The sequence below is a fragment of the Monodelphis domestica genome, chromosome 4, assembly GCF_027887165.1.
Source record: "Monodelphis domestica isolate mMonDom1 chromosome 4, mMonDom1.pri, whole genome shotgun sequence".
Taxonomy (NCBI): domain Eukaryota; kingdom Metazoa; phylum Chordata; class Mammalia; order Didelphimorphia; family Didelphidae; genus Monodelphis; species Monodelphis domestica.
The window spans coordinates 193,504,684-193,522,191 of NC_077230.1; the positions used below are offsets into that span (position 1 = coordinate 193,504,684).

At 34.1% G+C, this 17,508-nt stretch overlaps 1 long non-coding RNA gene across 4 annotated transcripts in view; it reads left to right on the forward strand.

Moving 5' to 3' along the window:
* Positions 1–17,125, forward strand: part of LOC103095848 (uncharacterized) — a 65,548-nt gene extending 48,423 nt beyond the window's left edge. For 3 of the 4 annotated variants that reach the window (XR_008911252.1, XR_467706.2, XR_008911253.1), the window contains 5 exons: positions 249–340; positions 10,410–10,580; positions 13,023–13,118; positions 13,994–14,145; positions 15,668–17,125. This is a non-coding gene — a long non-coding RNA (uncharacterized LOC103095848). Of the gene's footprint in view, positions 1–248; positions 341–10,409; positions 10,581–13,022; positions 13,119–13,993; positions 14,150–15,667 lie in introns of all 4 variants that reach the window. The other variant, XR_467705.2, reaches the window with a different exon arrangement.
* The last annotated feature ends 383 nt before the right edge of the window (positions 17,126–17,508 follow it).

The following is a 17,508-nucleotide window of genomic DNA, read 5'->3' on the forward strand; positions in this document are numbered from 1 at the left end:
TTATCAATTGGAGAATGGCTTGATTTTTTGTACAATTGATTTAGCTCTTTGTAAATTTGAGTAATTAAACCTTTGTCAGAGGTTTTTATGAAGATTGCTTCCCAATTTGTTGCTTTTCTTCTGATTTTAGTTACATTGGTTTTGTTTGTACAAAAACTTTTTAATTTGATGTATTTCAAATTATTTATTTTGCATTTTGTGACTCTTTCTAAGTCTTGCTTGGTTTTAAAATCTTTCTCTTCCCAAAGGTCTGACATGTATACTTAGGACTCTTTTTAAAGAGAGGACTTAGGAGGCAGTAGTTGTTTGTCCACCATGGAATTACCATATGGATTCACAGGTAACTTTGGGTAAGAGATCATTAAGAAAGGGTTAGAGGAAAATGAAATATGTGTTGATGGGAATCAGTTCTTTTATGAAAGTCAGAGAAGCAACTGTATAATAAAATAATATGAACACCTAATTAATTAACCCAATATAAATAACCTAACAATACATTTGGTAACCTAATTTGATAACAATAGAGAAGTATGCTGTTTTCCTGAGGTATAACAGAAGACACCATGACTTATCATCTTGACTTGTCCTTTAGCCCATTCTCTTACTGGTAAGTTCTTTACAGAATGTTCATTTAAGGAAAACAATCCTCAATTTCTTTACTAGCTATTTTTGACCCTCAAGACTTTTTACCATGCCTCAGTTGCTTTTTCGCCTCAAAATTTCCTCAAATGTTTTGAACTAATCATGACAGTATATTCTTCTGCTTAGATATATTCTAAGACTCAAATGAGATAATGGCAATGAAGCACTTTGCAAACCTTGAAGTGTTGTGTAAGTGCCAATTATTGTTATTTTTAATTATTATTATTAGTCAGCAATGAGGCTTCTTCCTTCTGGTGAAGATTTCATTATGTAAGCCTTCTAATATTTTTGTTTTGCAGTTGAACTAAAGTAATGTTTATAGAGCAATATAGGCATATTTGCTGGAGAATTTTTAATAAACAACATTTCCAGGGGGAAAATACCTACATATATATTTGTGTATATGAGTATATATGTATATACATATATGCACATTATATACCCATACATACATATATATATATATATATCTTCAGGACATATGAGATTAACATAGATATTTTTACACATTTTTCAATCTACATGACAGCTAATGATAATATGACATCAAATAAATAGGGTGTCATTATATATACATATATATTTTAAAGTTTATTCTGTATTACCAACACATTCTTAAATCTAGATAATCTATAACAATAAATCAAGCTCATATATGTAGATTGTTGATTTATGAGTTGCAAATGATCACACTGAAATTTTGACAATCGGCATGAGCTAAGAAAAACTGGTGCTAGCTCTATTCTTATAGACCTCTTCTACTAATGGGGAGTAAAGCACTCCTAGAATTTCCATTTTGCAGCAGAACCCAAGTTGTATTTTTCTCTCAGCTCTTCTGAATTTTCCATTCCATTTTTGTGTATTGTCTTTCCCCATTACAATGTAAACTCCTTAAAAGAAGTTATTTTCTTTTTTGCTTGTATTTGTGTCCCCACCATATAGCACATTGTCTGACACAAAATAAGTGTCTAATAAGTATTTGTTTCTTGACTTAGTGTCAAACTGTATGGCTATTTTCCTTTTCTGATGAATCACATGATTATAAATGATACTTCCAGAAGTAATCTAGGAAGCATTACTTAAACTTTGAAAGTCCTGGGAAGGAAAGTAAAAACCCCAGAAACTCAGATGACATTTTCTCATTGTTGCAAATTGAAGAGAAGGTCTTCAGAGGGAAAAAAGCAAATTTGAAAAATGACCACCAGATTGAAAAAATGATGTGATGATGAGATATAAATTTCTGACTCATCACTTAAAATATAGGAATGGGTTTCTGGACTACAGTGTGTAGCATGCTTTACAAGGTATAATATGAATATGGTTTGTCTAGGATCTGTCAAATCTAATAAAATGTTTAAAGTTGAATTGGAAATGAGGAGGAATAAAACTGTTAATTACTATCTACCTAGTCAGCTACCTCATAGCAATAAAAGGAATATTAATGAATCTATCAAAGAGCAAATAATAGAAATGATTGCAACATTAAAGACAATAACAAAGAGATAACATCAAAATTTAACTAAAATCCTTAAAGTAAAATTTATCTGTCTGAACACATATTAACAAAATTGAATATATAGTGAAGTAAGCATGAAATCAATAAATTAATCACCCCCAAACAAGCACAAAAATGTGAAAATCAAAGGAGAGATAAAGTAGAAAACAGATAATTGAGCTGACAAAATAAGGAACTTTTTTTAGATAGATTAGCCAAATTGACATGCATTAACTAATTTAATTAAGGGAGGGAGGAAGGGAGAAAAAATAGTAGAATTCAGTACTACAAATAAAATAAATGAGGGGGCAGCTGGGTAGCTCAGTGGATTGAGAGCCAGACCTAGAGACAGGAGGTCCTAGGTTCAAATTTGACCTCAGACACTTCCTAACTGTGTGACCCTGGGCAAGTCACTTGACCCCCATTGCCTAGCCCTTACCACTCTTCTGCCTTGGAGCCAATACACAGTATTGACTCCAAGATGGACGGTAAGGGTTTAAAAAAACAAATGAGAAAGAATTCATAACATATGTAGAAAAAACAACATTATCAGAGGATTATAGATTTATAGCTGAAAATTACTTTAAAGGTTATCTAGACCAAATTTCTCATATCACAAATGAGGAATTATTTAATCTGTGAGTTTAAGAGACTTTCCTAAAGTCATATGCTTACTAAGTTGCAATCCTAGTATTCGAACCACTGCTTTATTTTAAATCTAGTCAGAAACTATGAATGAGGAACAGGTATTTCCAGACTGAAGTAATTTTTTCCATCACAAAACAATTAGTTTGACATCTGGGGAAACTTATAGACATATACCTAGATTTTGACAATATATTTGACAAAGCTGCCTATCATATTTAAGTGGACAAAAGAGGAAAAATATGTTATCTGACATTATAGTTAGGTGGTTTGTAATTAGTTTAATGACTGGATTAAAAGAATAAATACATCAATGTCCTCTGGAAGGGAGGGCTTTAGTTGAGTATACCAAGGAGCTGTCCTTAGTCCTATCATGTTATTTGGTCCATGTCAATATTATTTTCAGTGATTTAGATGATGGCATTGAAATGCTTATCAAATTTATGGATGGTGTGAACCAGGGAGGGATAGAAAACATATAGAATGGCATAATCAAAAGTTAAAAATGTTCTGAGAGATTTGAATACTAGGCATGATCTAAAATGGTGAAATGTAATTGGAATAAATATAAAGCTCTCATGGGTTTAAAAAAATGAACTGTACCAGAATAGGCTACTGGAGGTCTGGTAAGGATCATGTGAAACAGAACCTTTTAAAATGGATTTTAGTATAAATCAAAATTGTGAAAGAATATTTAAAAACATTATTGTGACCTGATTTCATCTATAGAAACACAGTATACAGAACAAAGATGTTTGATAGTGCTTTTGTACAATGACTTGGTAATATATTATATTCAATCTGAACACCATATTTAGGAAGCACATTGTCAAAAGTGGAACATGTCAAGAAGAAAGAATATCAACATAAAAAGCATGAAGTAGGATCAATAGCACAGAAATTATGTATTAGTATTAATTGAAGGAACTGAAGATGACTAAACTGGAGAGAACTTTGGTTAGACATACCTATTTTCAAGTTTATGAAAGACTCAGGTGAAAGAGAATTTGATTTGTTTTTATGAGTCACAAAGGATAGAATAACTTACATTGTAAGGTGAAGAGAGACAAATCAAATTGGATGTAAGGGGGAAAAGTGTTCTTTCAATTATAACAGTACAAAGTATAATTAGCTGACTCTGGAATTAGTCAGTTCCCCATCACTAGATGTTGTCTTACGGAAAATGGAAAAATCTACTTGAAGGGATTATTTTAGAGCATATTTCTTCTCAGGTGTGTAGAGAATCTCCTGATTTCTTTCCATCTCTGAAATACTACAATTAGGATTTTGTAAGGAATGGGGCCATGGGAGAGCACTGGATTTATGGTACTTAGATCTATTAATGAATCTTACTACAGTGAACACTTGTTCTTGTTCAGTATATTATAATAGCAAGAGAATTGGAGGATCTTGCACATTTCACTTTTTTTCAGAGACTTGGTTTATTTGTCCCCTCTTTTTCAGTTTTATCCACTGTTTTTTACCTCACATCTATTTCCTGGAGTCCTTGCCACCTGGTTTAACCTGCATGATGGAATAGAAACATTTTTCCTTTCTTTGTCCTGCTCTCTGAAAATATGAGTCAAACCTTCCTTAGGGCTTTTTAAAGGCTTATTATTACACACTTATGGGAATTATTTGCAGGAGGGATGTGATATAAAATAAGAAATATATTTATAAGTTTATAGATTCTTGAGAATTCAGTGCTTTATCTTAGATAAATGCCTGGGGGTAGGTTCTTTTCTCCTTTAGCCTTCCAAGTTCATTCTTTCTTCACAAGAATTTCCTCCTATCCATGTCTAATATGCAGGCTGCAAGCTTCTTTTTTTTATCCATTATTTAGACTAGCTAATCCTTCCTCCTGTGGCCTCTAGACCAGATTACCACATTTTAAAATGACTGAAATGTAGGCCATTCAGGTAGTGCTCTATTTACAAACATTCAGAATATTTTCCCTGTGTCTCTATGCCTGCTGAGCTTACTTGAATGCTTAAGGGGATAATTCAAGCTGGAGGACTTTAACAATGAAGAAAAAACTTGGAATTATACCACAGATTTATTTAGGTGATGAATTAATTTAGTTACAAAAAAGTACATTTTGAAAGGAAATGTTCAAGGAAGAGTGATAGAATAAGCAGTTTTTCTCTAGTTACAAGTATGACAGTAAAAGAAAAAAATGCTTTTTGAAGCAGACCTTTAAAATTATACAGTAGAAAAAAACTTGATTGCACATCGTGTATAAAATTATTTTGCTAAGTGTTATTTCATGATATTAACAAAATATAAGCAAATTGAAATTACTTTGTACATACTTTGTATTGTTTTGCATATACTTATAGATGTTCATTTTATTTCTCCCAATAGAATATAAGTTATTTGAAAATAAGGTCTGTTTCACTTCTGTCCTATTATGCCCAACACAAAAGTGTGGAGGATATTCAGGAGGTGATTAATAATAAATACCTTTTGTCTGATTGATTGAAATTCTGACAATAGTAAACCACTAAAGAATCTTGAGTAGGGAAGATTGTGATAAGATCTATGTTTTAGCCAGGCTATTCTGGCACCTATATGGAGGATGGATTAGATAGGGAAAGAGTGTGGATAGAGACAGGAAGAACAATTTGGCGGTTGCTGCAAGTGTCTAGGCATGCCATGATGAGGAACTGAATTAAGTAGGTGGCTATCTGAGTGGAATCAAGGGCATAAATGTGAGAGAGATATCTAGAACATGTGCCAGATACCTCATTCCCCCCCAAATACAGACACCCAGACACATGCACCACTACTTTCAAAGACAAGGGCAAGATATTCTGTTTTAAGCAAAAAATACAGTGGAAAACTACTGGAAATAATTAAATTAAATAACTTTGGTTTCTATTGTGATTGTCTTTAAAGTTGATCAGTCCACATTGTCCCTCATTCTGGTAATTTGTTAGAAATTCTTGATACGATGAAATTTTTATGGAAAAATACCTGATTAGAATTCCTTCTCTCATTCAAATGGAGTGTGAGAGGTTTTTTTGGACTCCAAATCATCAAATTAGAATTATTATTTGGTAGTAATGAAAATTAAAATTTTAGCTATCTTTTTAGTTTTTTCCCTAAAAATCATTACCTTTGTCACCTATAAGGATATTTAAAAACCCGAGCTAGAAATATTAGCAATGATATTCCTTCTGACCCAGCTGGCCTACCAACCTGAACTGCTATGTTATCTGCATAATGCAAATGATTGCAGGACTCCTTTCTCCCTATGGCTCTGTTCCTAAAGTCACAGTGAGCATATGTGGAAATAGCCAGATTGAACACAAACACAAATGTTTGCTCTAGCTCTGCCCAAGACTTGTTATAACAATCTTTGAAAAGTGAATTGTTTTGCCAAGTGAAGACTTAAACTGTAAACTGATAATTAATAACTCAGGCATGTTGGGTGTTTTCTTTCCCCTAAGACACTTCATATTTGATAAGCAAGTGAGAGTTTCTTTGCTGCAAATTAATTAAGCTATGATTTTTTTTTTACTCTTTGGCTCAAATATGGCAAGACATTCTCAAGTCTGGTAATGAAGATTTGAATCTTTAATTTTCCATGGTGGCTATGATTGCTGCAAGGATGGAAGGGAACATATACATACCTCAGAGGAATAGAACTGGAAATTTCTTGTATTATTCCCATATTCCTCATGCAAAGCAGTCTATCTTTGTGCAGGGGATTATATACATACTTATATTTTCTCCATTTAATACATAAAAAATAACATAATATGTAATACTCTTAAAATTAGATAAAGGGATCCTATACAAATGTAATAGAATATACTATTATGCTATAAGAAATGACAAACAGGAAAATCCTAAAAAATTCTGGAAAGACTTATATAAAGTGATATAAAGTGATATGAGCTGAACCAGGAGAATGTTGTATATGGCAACAGCAATAATTCCCCATGATCTACTCTGAGTACTTAAATATTATCAGCAATGCAAGGATGCAGGACCACTCCAAGGGACTCAAGATGAAAATGGCTACCCATCACCATAGATGAAACTGATGAAGTCTGAATGCAGATTGAAACATTCCATTCTTCATTTTAGCTCCTTTTTTATTCTTGTATAAGTGACATGTCTTTCACAACATGAGAAACATGGAAAAATATGTTACATGATAGCACATGTATAACCTATCTTATCTTACCTGCCATCTTGGAGAGAGGGGAGGAGAGTGAGGGAGAGAACATGACTCACAAAATGTCAGAAAATGTTTATTAAAAATAGTATTTGTGTAATCTGGAAAATAAAGACAGAATAAATATTTTTTAAGAAAAGGGGGAAAAATGAAAAAAGGGCATCCCAAAAGTCTTAGTGTAGTTTTAGGTTTCAATAGCTTCAAAAGCTTAAAATCATACTAAGATTTTTTGATACACTATTATATATATTACGCATATACATCTATGTATATATACATATGTGTGTGCATATATATGAGAGACAGAAAGATATAGTGGAGAGACAACCAGCCTTAGGGCCAAGAACAACTGGGTTCACATACTGCCTCTGACACATGACACTATGACCATGGACAAGACACTCAACCTCTCGGTGTCCCAGGTGACTTTCTAAGGTGTTAAGTTGTAGTTTGGCATGCGTAGAGGATTTTCTTCAGCAGCACCTTCCTGTGTTATTGAAATTGTAAGGCTAATTTGTCTTTATACCCTAAAAGAGCATGCATATGTATTTATTTACATATTGCTTTTCTTCAGGTGCTACTTAAAAAATAAAAATAAGTAGTAAGTTTATCTTCATTTAACATTAAATAATTACCTATTTCAAATAAGTTTGATTTAAGTAGGGTCTGTTAGTCTTACTATATAGACTCTATACTTAGTGCAGTAATAATAAGTAGTACTAATACAATTATAAGAAACAGAAAAGAAATTTGGTCTGTGCCGAAATCTAAGCACTTACAGTATAAATTATGTAATATGTGCTGATAAACAAGATATAACAGAAAGAGAGCTTTCAAGTCTGAAAAACTGGAATTGCATCTATTACTTGGTATCCATATAACCTTTGGCAGGTCACTTCCTTTTTATGAGTCTCAGTTTCACCTGTGATAAGAGTGTGACTTCTTGGTCACTAGATGGCTTCAAAGTTTTCTAAAAGTTCTAACTTATAGGATCCCACTATTTAATGGACTTATTTATCTCCACATAAACAAGTAGCAATGGTATACATACATATATTTAATGTTTGCAAAATATTTTTCAAATATTTCATTTTGTCCTCCCAATTCTGGGAGGTAGATAATATTCTCATTCCCACTTTACAGATGAGGAAACTGAGTCAGACAGTGGTTAAGTGGCTTGCCCAAGGCCATGCAACTACTAAGTAATAGAGGTTAGAATTGAACTTAGGTCTTTCTAACTCCAGATCCAGCACTTCACTTATTGTGCCATCTAGGTGCCTCCAGATACTATACAACTGAGAGGATATCTTGTGTGGTGAAGAATAAAGAGAAAACTGTGTGATATGATTTTTGGTATTAAAGGAAGATCAACTTCTGCTTTTTCAATGACAGTGATTTAGAAAGGCTTTGTGGGACAGATAGATGTTCAGACAATATTAATAATGGAAGTATGTAAAATATTTTCACTATGATATCACATATTATATTCTAAGTATTCTAAGTATCTACAGAACTGAGATTGGGGAAAGGAATTAAAATGCAAAAACCCAAGTGTTTCTTTATTGGCTACAGTAAATGAAATTTAGCACTGAACTAATTAAAACATTTCCTTCTCCCAATTCAGTATGAACATATCAGTAAATTAATGGGAAAGTATGATTCCTTGTGTTCATGGACTATGCTAAAAATTTATTTTCTGCAGCTAGATATGCTGAAAGCAAATATAGTTCCATATGGTTTTATATTCCTGCAATAAGCTATAAGATTAATTTTATAAATTGCAAGCTTTATAATGATAGTTTTTAAAGTTTCCAAATAGTATTTCTCTTTTCTCACTTTCCTGAGGAAAGAAAACTTGCTGGAGCCACAATTGGGAAAAGAAATTCTCAATTTTTCTACCCCTTGAAAGAGTATGATGTGAATATTCCCATCTATTTGTTACCCCTACCCCCAGAGAGATTATATTTTTTGAAATGTGAATTCTGGGTCATCCTTACAACCATGCATGCAGATGAGAGAATTATTATGAAATATTTCCCCAAATAGTTTTTCTTCCTTTTCATCATGTCCCTTCTTTCCCTCTTCTCTGAGAATTTAGTTATTTATCTTTCCTTATACTTAAAATCCATTTACTCTTCTAAAATTCCTGTGAACAATGATACATGTATAACCTAGTGGAATTGCTTGCCTGCTATGGAACATGAGCCATGTAACCATGGAAAAATATTCTAAATAAATAAATAATTGATTTAAAAAATAAAATAAAATTCCTATGAACTGCTTATTTCAATGTAAGAAAATCTAGATGATTACTGTACCTCAGTTTGGCTCAAGCCTCCTACCCAGATACTCAGAAATTCCATGATCATCTAAATTCAGTCTTTGCAGACAAGATATAGGAAATAAATATTTAGAAAGTAAACATTTAAAAATAAAAGAATAGAGAATATATCCAATCTTCTCTTCATCTATCCAGGGCATTAGGTTCTTTCCCTCAAGCAAATAGGAAGGAAATCTGGGAGCACAATCCTTAAAAACACATATATTAGGATGAGGAAAATGGCTCATGGGTATAGGATATGATGAGGAAGATTTAGCCATGCTTTCAGGTTTTTTTTCTTGGCAATTAGAAAACTGCAATATCAGTTGTGGCAAAAAGTCCTCTCTTTTTCATTTCTTTTGGATTAATCTTTGGCAGCTTGCAAACTTGCTGTGTAGGCTAGTGTCCCTTCCCCTCCTCCCTCCCCTCCCCCATCTTAGGCACCATAATGGATGTATCTTTCATTTGGCACTTCTTCTTCCCAGCAGTCTCTTGCTCCTTATGGTGAAATCTCCTCTGCCTGCTGTGTGTACCAACTTGTACTCATGACAAAGTCACTCAGTTCCATCATCACAAGCCTCTAGGGAAAATAAATCTTGATTGGCTGGGATTTTGTCTACCTTAGAACATACAGTACTGCGAAATGTAGACCTGCCAGGGTCTAACTTACGTTCCAAGTTTTTTATGAGTTTCACTTGGTCATATTCTTTTGCAAACTTCTTATGAAAATATTGTGCATGAAAATGAACAAGTTGGTCTTGTGGCTGCTTAGTCTAGTAGATAGAATGCTGAACTTGGAATCAGGAAAACTAACTTAGGATACTTATCAGCTATGTGACCTTGGGCAGGTTATTTAAATCAATTTTCCTCATCTATAAAATGGGGATAGTAATAATAAAACACCTCATGGTTTTTTTGTGGGGATAAAACTGAGGTAATAAATTGCTTTGAAAAATTTAGACCATTACAAAAATCTTAGTTAATACTTATTATTATGAATAAAATATCAATAGCTAGGCAAAAGCCCTGGCAATTTCAGAGGACTGTTTGGGTTTTCATTTTGACTGATTTAAAATGATAAACAATTACCAATGGTGATTAAATGTTATTTTGATCTACAGCCATCTCTCAATTATCCATGGCCACAAAAGGGGAATATTGATGTGGGTAATCAGAAACTGCAAGTAATCTGAATGAACAAGGCTAATTCACATGGAAACTGGCCTCAAGGGAGCTTCATGCCCAGCTGTATGTGGTAGAGTGCCTGGATGCTCAGCTGGGTGATTGATCAGGTTTGACGGGATTGAACAGGTTGTGTTTGTAAACATCGAATCCACTGGCTTTTGGTTTTCATTTTTTGACTCATTTCAAAAAGTCATATCAGGGAAATATGTGAAAAAAGAAGGAAAATCTTGAAGAGATAAAAAGTGGAACAACAAAAGAAAGGATGTGTGTACATATTATATATGTATATATATTTTTGTTTAACACAATTATATGCATATATGTGCATGTAAATATTGAATCTGAATTCTTAAACCCTTACTCTCTGCCTTAGAGTCAATACTGAGCATTGCTTCCAAGGCTAAGGGCTAGGCAATGGGTGTTAAGGGACTTGCCCAGGTCTTAGGCCAGATTTGAACCCAGGACCTCCCATTTCTGGACCTGGCTCTCAATCCACTGAGTCAACTAGCTGTCCCCTGAATCTTTAAATCTGGTTGCAATTATTCTTTGATATGAGCATTAAAGAAAAAAGATTTAAAAAGATGGATATAGAATGACCTAGCAAAAAAAAAATTCATGACTTTTTGATTGATCTGATCAAAATGCAATAAGATGATTAAAATGTTATATTGCTAAATACTTGATAGAGGCAGCATGTTTTAGTGCAGTGATGGAGAACCTATGGCACAGGTGCCAAAGATGGCATGCAGAGAGCTCTCTGTGGGCATGTGGCTGCCCTCCCTCCCCCCACCCCAGTTCATTATTAGAAAGGCAGAGGGACTCTGGAGGAGCTGTTTCCCTCCCGCTCTCCTCCTTGCCTGAGGACAATTTTTCCCATTCCCCATTCCTCTGCCCAGTAGCCTAATGGAGTGGTTAAGGTGGACAGGTCACAGGCAGCAGATATGAAGGGGAGAAGAGCCCTCAGGCCACTCCCCTCCCCCTCTCTACCCTTACTGAGGACATTCCTTCATTTCTCATTTCACCCTCCCCTTTACCCAGCAGTCCAATGGGAATGCTTTCCCTCTCCCCTTTCTGGAGTAAGGGGGGGGCAGGGTTCACCCAGCACTTGGTGGGGGGAAAGGGAGCAACACATGGTTTGGGGTATGTGGTGAGGGCAGGACCTGGCACTTTGTCTCTAAAAGGTTCTCCATCACTGTTAGAGTGGATCAAACTTTGGAGTTGGAGTCAGGAAAATCTAGGTTCAAATCCTGCTTCAGAGCGAGTATCATCAGGTCAAGTATCATCTGTAAAATGACTATGATGATAATATCTACCTCCCTGGGCAATTGTAACTTGATCAACAAATAGCTTCAATTATCATCTCTAGGCAGATGATTCAGAGATCTATTTTTCTACTCTGAATTCTTGTCTCTTTCCTGAGTTCTGGTTCCACATCACTAGCTTCCTATATTTCACCAAGAAATGTTTTATAGGCATGTCAAACTCAACATGTACAGAACCAGGACACATTATTTTCATCCTCTCTATAACTTGCCTCTTTCACAATTTTCCCTATCACTGTCCAGGGTACCACCATACTTCTAGTTATCCAAGTTTATAATGTTGGTTTTTATCCTCAACCATTCTTTCTTCCTGACCCCACATATCTATTCAGTTATCTTATTTTAGAATTTCTTTCTCTACAGAACTCATGTGTTTCCTTTTCTCCATCAACAAAGCTGCAATTGTGGTTCAAGAGCTTATTGCCTCTTGCCTCAACCATTCCAAAACTCTTCTCAGCAGATTCGTGCTTCCTACTCTCAAACCTACTCCACACAGTTGTCAAAGTCATTTCCTTAAAACATTACTGTGCCAATGATGCTCCCCAACTCAATGAATTCCAATAGCTCTTCATTACCTTTAGAATTAAATATAAACTGGCATTTAAAGCTCTTCTCAGACAGGACCTTTCCCTTCCAGTATTTTTTAAACACATTATTCACTGCTACTCACTGACACATCCATATTGACTTCCTTGCTATTTCTCCCAGATAATACTGCATCTCTTATTTCTCTGCCTTTGTATTGCCTGTCTCTTCTGTTTGGAAAGATTTCCCATCTAATTTATGCCTTCTGGGCTCCTGGATTTTCATTGAGTTTTCATTCATTCTATTTATTTCAGGAGGCCTTTCCTGGTCCCTCTAGCTGTTTGAGCCTTCACCGTCTAAGGCTGCTTTCCATTTATTCTGTATTCAATTTGTATGAATGGATTTATATATATATACTGTCTCCCTTGTTAGATCACAAGCTCCTTGAGGGGAAGGATTATTTGTGCTTTTTCTTTATATCCCTTAACACACAATACTATAATCATCTTCACCACCACAACCACCACCATTACTTACTACTGCTACTGCTGCTATCACCACTACTATTTCTTCTCTTACTACTACTACTACTACTACTACTACTACTACTACTACTACTACTACTACTACTACATCTCATTTGATGTATGCTGAAAGAAAAATCACCTTCTGTTTTTAATTCTCACCTGGCTTTTTTCTCAGTTTTCTGAAAGAGTTGCATGACCAACTTTCAGCTGTCAAATTCCAAAATGAAATTTAAGTACTCAAGAAACAGATGTCAGTTCCAAGGTAGAAAAGGTAAATTATGGTTTATTATTAGAAGTAGAAAATCTCAGTAAAAATCCCTAGAGAGAAACTAAGAAAGCCCTCCTCTTTCTAAGATTTAAATGAGATATGAACAGTCAGTTGGGAAAAAAATAAGAAAAGACAAACCTTTAAATACATAGCTGAAATGTCCAATCTCTTAAATTTTCTACCTAGTGAGGACTAGCTTAAAAAAATCAATATAACATTAAGATGATTTCACAAAACCCACAGACCACAACTGAAAATGTGAAATAGCTATTTACCTATTATATAACTATGACTATATAAATATGACTATAAGACAGTCCCGTAGCTAAAAGATTAGACAGACATAGCAAAACCTTGGGTGTTTCCAAAAGTGGGCTCAGGTATAGTCCGCCGGGGTCTCAGGCTTTGGTGAGTGTCTGAACCAAAGACTTTGTGAGAAAACAGATAGTACCCCAGAGCTTTGCTTCATGAGGAATAACAGATGAGGAGATAGAGGCTTTCAATCTGGGGGCAGAATCCTGGGTGATCAGAATCCCAATCACAGTGTAGATGATGATAAAATATAGTAGCGGAAGGATGAATTAGGACGGCATGCTGTGTTTTATCAATAAAAGTAATGGCAAGAGATATATTTCTTACAATTATTTAACCAGAAGAGAGCTCCAAAGAATGATACATTCTGCTTATAAAGTAGTGTGAAGTGGGATAGATCACGCTGTCAATGTAATGGCCCAGTTTGCTGCATTTGTATTAGCTGCAAGATTATTCTTTGTATTCATTCAAAATGAATGAAAACATATAAAAACTGATCCTGACTATAAATCCTTTGCTGCTGGAAACCTTTTGTCATCTTTCCCCTTTCCTTCGTTGTTCTTTAGCCTGGGACAGGACAGAGAGCTGAACAAATGATTTCCGATGCCCAGGCACCGTTTATTATCATGCAGTGTTGTATGGCGTAAACCAACAGAGGATATTTTCCCCTGGAAATTAAGAACAAGATTTCCATTTTTGAAAAACGGTGTGGCATCAAGTAGGTAATACCATTATAACTCAGTTTAGTACAGGGTAAGTGAACGGTAATGTGGTCTAATTTATGTGAGGGAGAAACTGTAAATTATTTATCCCTATTATAAGTGAGGCTATGTGGTCAATACATTTACTGTATACATCACCACAATAAGAATATAATCATAGCTTATTTATTAATTATCAACGAGCAAGTCAGTGACAACAAAGAATTTTTGTTTTGCAGCAGACCAAATGGAAGTTACTTCCATTTTTAAACATTAAATTCCTTGTGGCATTGTGCTAAAGAGGATAGGGAGGTAGTCTTGGAGTCAGAAAGACCTGGGTTCAAATCCCAGCTCTGACACATCCAAATTGCATCCTCACAGTCAAGTCATTTTACCGTTTACTGCCGAAAGCAATTTTCTAAGTCTATAAATGATGGAGGTAGTACCAGTCCTCATACCACGTTGGAAATTAGCTACACTGAGGAAATTACAGGAGTGGATCAAAAAGTTCTGACAAAGTTCAGCATCAGATTTTTTTGTATTAAATTTAATTACATATATTTTATTGATCCTCACCATATTGAAAGCTCCTTAAGAGTGCAGACCATATCTTTTTATTATCTGTATCTTTACATCTTTGTATGTTTCCCCTGATAGTCTACCACAATATATTGTATTTAGTAGATGCTTCCTTTAAGTCCCAACTAAAACTCCATCTTTCATTGGAATCCTTCCTGAACACCTCTTAATTCTACTCTCTTTCTTTTATTAATAATTTCCTATTTATACTGCAGATAATCTACTTTGTATTTAGTTGTTTGTATGTTGTCTTCTGTATTAGACTGTAATATCCTTGAGAAAAAGGACTGCCTTTTGACTCTTTTTGTATCAAGAGCATTTAGCATAGTACCTGAAATATAGTAGATATTTATTGATTGATTATCAAATGAATGTTAAATATGTTAAATAAAAGAATTTAAATTTAATGAAGAAAGATTGAATTTGATAGTAGGTAAGGAACACTATTTTTTCTTCAAGAATATTTTGTTCATTTATAGTTGTTTTTATTATTATTTATACATACATTTTATTTTAATAAAAGCATATCTTTTTCTAGATAAGGATGAAGATGCTTGAGTATAGTAGATAATATTAACAATTCACTGTTATTTAAAGTAATATATACATATATATACACTACATTTTAGGATGCACAAAGAATTTTCTTTATGTCCCTGCTTTTGAGGAATGGATGGAATATTAAGAAATGATGAGAGGGATGCTTTCAGAAAAACTATAACTGATTTACATGAACTGATGCAAAATGAGTGAGCAGAACCAGGAAACCACTGTACATCGTAACAGCAATATTATAATGATGAATTGGGAGCGGCTTAGCTATTCTTGGTGATACAATGATCTAAGAAAATTATGAAGGGCTCATGATAAAAAATGTTATCTACTTCTAGAGGGAGAAATGATTGAGTCTGAATGCAGATCAAATTAAATAAAATAACTTTTGTTTTCTTTTCTTTTCAGTCTATGTTTTCTTTCACAACCTGACGAATATTGGAATGAAATTGGAAAAAAATATTGGCAAGTTTTGCATCACTACATATGTATCACCTATATCAAATTGTTTTCCTTCTCAATAAAGCATGAGGGGAAGGAGTTAGAAAGAGAAATTTGAACTAAAAATTATAATATATCTTGTGTGTATTTTGAAAAAATTAAAATATGTAAAGGAACAAAAACAAAAAGGAATCAGAGAACTCAAGTTTGATTCCTACTTGCTTAATAAGAAAGAAAGAATAAAGCAATCATTAAGCATATACTATGTGCTCAGCCCTGGGCTAAGCATTTTTACAAATATCTTATTTGGCTGTTACAATAACTCTGGTATGTGGGTCTTATTAATATCTCCCTTTTACAGTTGAAGAAACTGAGGTAGAGGTTAAGTGACTTGCCTAGGGTATCACAACTATTAAATGTATGAGGCTAGATTTGAACTCAGACACTTCCTAACTCCAATTTCAGCACTTTATTATTATGCTGGGTCACCTGTCTATGTGTGCTATATACTAGTGGGAAACTTTGGACAAAATAGTACTTGTCTCAACTTAGTTCCTTATATATAAAATGGGGGTATTGAATAAAATGATCTCTTAGATTCCTTCTGGCTTTAAATATATGGTTCTATATTCTTAAAAATTGACATTGCCTGTGCTATAAGAAATAATGAACAGACTAGTTAAAAGAAAATCTTGGAAAGAAATACATATGATTATGAAGTGAAATAAGTAGATCCAAGAGAACATTATACATTGATATATATTTGAGGAATAACTTGTAAAAATTCACCTCTGGCTAATGAATTGAGAAGTGAAATATGAACGACATAATATACATATTTTGCTGGATGATGCCTTCTATCATGTGGGGAGGGAGGGAGAGCCTGAATGAAAAAAACTAAAAAATAAAATAAAATAAAATAAATTTAAAAAGTTAAAAAACAATGTTATGAAAAACTTAAAAAGAATTGGCATTCCTTATATCTTCCATAGTAGAGTCAATATGAATGAGAGCTTGATTTCCTTCTCTCACATACATGCATACACACACACAAACAGACATCTATACTTACATTTCATATCCTGGTCTGCCCTATAACCTTATTAGCCATGAATTTCCTTGACCACAGGAATCTTTTTTTTTCCCCATTCAGCCCTCATTTTTTTTAGCTTCTCCAGTCCCTTGGACCTGAGGGTCCAAGAAGCCTACAGATTTTCCATGTACAACTTTCCTCATGTTCATCTTAACTCTTTCTTCATGAGAGAACAGTGATTTGGCTATACCAGAGAGTTGGACTTTTTTGGCAAAGTCAACTCTAGATGAATACAGGGAGCAAAAGATATCTGCATGATCCAACTCTTACGAAACCCTTTCCTGTCCCTCTTGGTGAGTGGCCGAAAGAAGAGCATCCCAGCAAACCTTCTTCATTACCTCCTTCTTCCCATAGGTTTCAATTATTATTACAGAAGAAATAAATAGTTGTAAGCTCCTGTTTGAAAAGCTTTCTGTCTAAATTAGTAATAAATTTCAATCTAACCTTAAGATATTTCATTTGTCTACTAGAGATGAATGATTTGTTTTTTAGAGATAAATCTGCCTGGAGATAAATGGGATGTTAATAGCTTGATAGGGTTATATAATATCCACCTCATAATGGGGCTTTACTACTCAAAAACAATCCTACTAAACAATTCCTACAGTGCAGTGAAAAGATTCTAGGTGGAGAAGCAGAGACTATAATTTTAGTCAAATCATGTAACCTTTCTGCATCTCTGTTTCCTTATCTATAAAATGGGGATAATAATTAC